The sequence below is a fragment of the Choloepus didactylus genome, chromosome 7 (assembly GCF_015220235.1).
Source record: "Choloepus didactylus isolate mChoDid1 chromosome 7, mChoDid1.pri, whole genome shotgun sequence".
NCBI lineage: Eukaryota > Metazoa > Chordata > Mammalia > Pilosa > Megalonychidae > Choloepus > Choloepus didactylus.
This window is the reverse complement of record NC_051313.1, coordinates 22,810,213-22,815,810: the sequence shown is the minus strand read 5'-3', so window position 1 is coordinate 22,815,810 and position 5,598 is coordinate 22,810,213. Positions and strand designations below refer to the sequence as shown.

The 5,598-nt window shown below is 40.5% G+C and overlaps 1 non-coding gene across 1 annotated transcript; it reads right to left on the bottom strand.

Annotated features, from left to right (window-relative positions):
- Positions 1–4,323: 4,323 nt before the first annotated feature.
- TRNAE-CUC lies at positions 4,324–4,395 on the bottom strand. The gene has a single exon. It is a non-coding gene; the product is annotated as a tRNA-Glu (tRNA).
- Between the last annotated feature and the right edge of the window lie 1,203 nt (positions 4,396–5,598).

Sequence of the window (5,598 nt, the reverse complement as noted above, 5' to 3'; positions counted from 1 at the left end):
GGAAGCTGTTTCCCCAGGACAGCCCTCTACAGGTAAATCTAACAATGACCCAGCAGAATCCAGGGTTCCAATGTCCTCACTGCCATTATTATCAATCCATATGTCCCCATCCCAAGTTTCCAGATCCCATTCTTTTCCAATCAATGCCTTTACTTTAACAGCAGACACACTGAGAGGTTGAGATTTTAGTTTATGTTGTGAATCTGCTACTCACACAATGAGATACTGCATCTGGTTTTCAGAAACTTCCAGTCTGCGGGCACAGGAAATAAGATTTTCTTTCAGGGCACACATGGAAACCTTTACATCTGTCATACAGCATTTAAGTTTTGAATTTGAAGCCTTTAGCTCATCCCTTTCTGTTCTAGATTGCTAATGCTGCAGAATGCAAAACACCAGAGATGGATAGGCTTTTATAAAACGGGGGTTTATTTCACTACACAATTACAGTCTTAAGGCCACAAAACGTCCAAGGTAACACCTCAGCAATTGGGTACCTTCACCGGAGGATGGCCGATGGTGTCTGGAAAACCTCTGCTAGCTAAGAAGGCAGCCAGCGTCTGCTCCAAAGCTCTGGCCTCAAAATGGCATTCTCCCAGGACGTTCCTCTCTAGCAAGCTTGCTCCTCTTCAAAACATCACTCCCAGCTGCACTGAGTTCCCTCTCTTTGAGTCAGCTCATTTATATGGCTCCACTGATCAAGGCCCACCCCGAATGGGCGGGGCCATGCCTCCATGGGAACATCTCATCAGAATCATTACCCACAGCTGGGTGGGGCACATTCCAAGCAAATCTCTGCCCCACAAGACCACAAAGATAATGGCATTTGGGGGACACAATACATTCAAACCGGCACACTTTCTCTTACAACTTTATCCAAAGTGTCTAAGAGCAGCCAGCCAACATCATTATACCTCTTAATACTGCAAAACTCCGTGAACATGTCGAAAACACTGTCACCCAGAGCCTTGTTTCATACTAGAGTATGATTAGGAGAATCAAATGGTGCTATTTTCGTATTTCCTTTGCCAACTCATGCCATGGACTGTCAGTGCCCTCTTGATTATTGGAAATAGAGTCATTAGTGCCTCTGTGTCTAATCAGAGTAGAAAACAAATTGTAAAAGCCCATTTTAAGATTCTGTTTCTCCAGAACCACTCCCAGTACCAAGTTGTATTAGTTAGGGTTCTCTAGGGAAACAGAATCAATGAGAGGTGTCTCTGATTATCAAATTGTAAAAGTGACTCACACAACTGTGGGTATGCACGAGTCCAAATTCTGTAGAGCCGTCAACAAACTGTCAACTCCAAGGAAGATGTCTGATGAACTCCTCAGGAAACGAACCAGCAACTTCGACAAACTCCTCAGGAAATGCTTCACTGGGCAGCTGAAGAAGAAGTGAAGGTCCTCTATCTGTCTTGCTTGTAAGTCTTCAACTGATTAATTGGATTAAATCCAGCCAATTGCATTCTCTCATTGTGGAAGGCATGCCCTTTGGTGAGTCATCAGTCACAGCTGCAGTCAATTGACTGATGGTTTAATAAACCAGCCTGTTGGTTTATTAACCAGCCTCAAACGTCCTCACAGCAATTGTTAGGCCAGTGTTTGCTTGACCAGACAGCTGGGTCACCTGACCAAGTTGACACATGAACCTAACCATCACAAGGAGCATGATGTATGCAACCTAAACTCAAGTATTCAGAAAATGGATTAATAAATAGATGGAGACTGATGGATAGAAAGAATGATATGGCAAATGTGGCAAAATGTTAAATTGGTGGATCTGGCCATCAGAGTGTTCCTATACCAGACAAGTCCTAAAACCCAGAGGCAACAGCCTCTTTAAGATTAACAATCAGATGCAGCACCCTTCCCCATACTGTCAACACCCCCTTTAATATGAAGAAGCTAGGGTGCTCACTGCCTAGACACACCTGAAGATGGAGAAAGAGATTAGCTGAGTGGAAGGGGTAGCAGCAAACAAGATTAGTGTTCTAGTTTGCTAATGCTACCAGGATGTAAAACACCAGAGATGGATTGGCTTTTATAAAGGGGGTTTATTTGGTTACAAAGTTACAGTCTTAAGGCCATAAAGTGTCCAAGGTAAGTCATCAACAATTGGGTACCTTCACTGGAGGATGGCCAATGGTGTCAGGAAAACCTCTGTTAGCTGGGAAGGCACGTGGCTGGCATCTGCTCCAAAGTTCTGGTTTCAAAATGGCTTTCTCCCAGGACATTCCTCTCTAGGCTGCAGTTCCTCAAAAATGTCACTCTCAGTTGCTTTTGGGGTATTTGTCCTCTCTTAGCTTTTCCGGAGCAAGAGTCTGCTTTCAACGGCCATCTCCAAACTGTCTCTCATCTGCAGGTACTCTCTCAGCTTCTGTGCATTCTTCAAAGTGTCCCTCTTGGCTGTAGCTCCTCTTCAAAATGTCAGTCTCAGTTGCTCTTCAAAATGTCACTCACAGCTGCACTGTGTTTCTTCTGTTTGTCAGCTCATTTATATGGCTCCAGTGATTTAATTTAGACCCACCCTGAATAGATGGGGTAACACCTCCATGGAAACTATCCAATCAGAGTCATCACCCACTGTTGGGTGGGGTGCATCTCCATGGAAACACTCAAAGAATTACAATCCAATCAACACTGATACATCTGCCCACACGAGGTTACATCAAAGAAAATGGCATTTTGGGGGACATAATACATTCAAACCAGAATAATTAGATTTAACAACAGTCTATGAATACTGAAACTTTATATAATTGTGTGTGTGTCTGTGTGTATGTATATGTATGTGTGTGTATATATATCTATATGTGTATATATATAGGTGCTGGGGTGTTGGAATGGCTAGAAGGAGGTAAATGACATGGTGGAACTGAAGCCTATAGCATCCTTTGGGATTTGCTCTATAGCTGCCAGTTGAATTCTGCCCTGGAGGTCTTCACCTTTCAGTATATACCTTGAGTTGCATAATAGGGAAGGGGTGAAACTGTGGAACTGTAAACCATAACAATTTTTTAAATAACTTATATAACTGCTTGTTGTGCTGTACATCGAGAGTTGACACCTTTCTGTATGTTATACTTTACAATAATGGAAATGGCTGAAGTTGTGGAACTGTGACCCATGATGTTCTTTGAAATTTGCTCTCTAACAACTTGTGAAATTGTACTTTGAAAGTTATCACTGTTATGTATATATGTTGTAGTTCACAATAAAAAAAATTGGTGGATCTGTGTATCTGGGGAGGTGCAGTATGTTTCAGTTTTCAGTATGTGGTTTGTATTATTTTGGAACTGTCCTATAAGTTTGAGCATTCAAAATAAGTTCAAAATAAAAAGTTAAACAAAAAAAGTGGCAAAGGTGAAAATGGTTTTAAATTTTCAAGATTAAAAATAATTGATTTCTATATAGCCATATTTTTACTTCTCAGATTCCAAATATTTCCCCATATTTTCTTTTGGGGGAACTCCCATAATTTTACTTTGCCCTGAATTCCTAATGATACTTTTTTTACAAAATTTTTTAAATTACTTTATTTATCAAATAAACATTTCCAAACAAAATAAAGCAAAGCAATGCGAAAAACAAATATCCTGAAATAAGTTCATTCCTTCCAAGTATCTTAATGATATATAAATGCATTTTTTTGAGGGGCCTGAGGGAACTATATAGTTTACATATTAGTAATTGACACTCTGAATGCAAGAAATTTACATATTGGTGTGAATTTCTTAGAGAAAATTTAAAATCTGAAAGATAAAATAATTAACTAAATGGATTGTAAAACAAAAGCTAATACCAGCTACTTAATGATTAGCAAACCACATATCTCAAAAAGATCTTCTTAGATCCCTAAAAGATAATATAGTAGGAATAGCTTCCAGTATACACAAATAATCCACAAAGTACGTAATTTGAATGTATAGAAAAGACAGAAATTGACTAACCATGAAGCAAGTAGGTATCATCCCTCCTAAAACTAGTTTCCTCTTTTATTAGTCACGCAAAGCTCAAGATTAAACAAAGACTTTAGAAAAAAATCATAAAGCCTTAAAAAAATCATAAAGGCTTGTATATATCCAAATTATTTTCAAAAGATGGAAAATGCAATTTTTCAAGTTTATGGAAAAATATATTTAGGGTAATTTACAATCAAAGAACTTTGGTTTGTTTATTTGATTGCAAATAATATTATTTGAAAATAAATACAGCGTATTCTAAATTTTAGGTTAATATAATTTTAAAAGAACGGAATTTTTATCATCGAGAATAGAGACAACCAAAAGAGACAGAGAAGTGCTGTTGAAAACTACATTGTTCCCTGACCGGGAATCGAACCCGGGCCGCGGCGGTGAGAGCGCCGAATCCTAACCACTAGACCACCAGGGAAGTTGTAACATTGGCTTCTCGAATTCTATTTGATTGATAGAACTCTCTACGAAACTCCTTCAACCAGTAAGAGACAGAGAGAGACAGAGAGAGAGAGAGAGAGAGAGAGAGAGAGAGAGAGCGCGCGCGCGAGCGAGCGAGCTAGCTGTCCCTAAGTCCTACCCTTTCTTTCCTGCTCTAAGTCTCAGTCCCCAAACCCAGGCGGTGTCAGCAAAACCCTCCGAGCTCCGCGCCACCCGTGAAGGAAACCCTGGACGCCCCAAATCCAATCCCCTTCAGACTCCCGTGTTGGGAAAGACATCCTGAAATTCTCACTCTAATTACATCACACATAAATCTTTCTCTATACCTAGAGAAATGTTAACGTACTGTCCAGGGCTGTGTAATTTGCTTTATTATTTTCTTAACCATCGAGTTGCTTTTTCCAAGTCGAACCTCTGTCTCTTTTTGTCTTTCTCACGCGGGTATTAAATCCTGCTAAACATTTCACTAAATCTAGAATAGATTGCACCGGCCTTGCGTCCTTGGCACAAAACAGTGAACGTGAGTGACACAGGACGCGACCATCACTGTATATTTATACAGGAAGCGATCATTGCTTATTCAGGTTCAGGTGAACGAGGCAGACGAGAGTGGTAGGTAACATGCCTCGTGAAGGGCCAGGGCATCTGCACAGGATCCAAGCAAATCCATTGTCGTTCCCTTATCCTCGTATTTTCCAAACAGTGTCAGTATCTGCGCAATTGCTTCACTTCTCTGCATTACATATGTTGCCCGGCCAGGAACTGATGCAATTACCGAAGCAAGGCCAGGAACACTGCAGTCCAGCCTCCAGTAAGACATCCTTTCGACATACGAGCAGAAAGTAATAGGATGTAACTCAGCTTTGAGAGTGGCAGCCGCTCTAGTTGAGGAGACCCCTCTCCGCTGCAAAATGGAAGGAGGCTTAAGTAAGACGTATAAATTTGTAATGAACTTGATCAAAACAACATCCGGCGCGACTGTGAGTTACTGCATCACCCCTCACCCGGCACTTAGGTGAGCCTGGGCTTGACTATTTCTTGTTTTCAGCAACTCAGAGATAGAGTGTAAATTATTAGCATAATTTATTTCACATTATTTAATAATGTGCAAGCAGGTAGATTAAAAGGATTTATTATGTCTGATAGGAAAGGTGGAAAAATCACTGAAGGAAATTTCTAA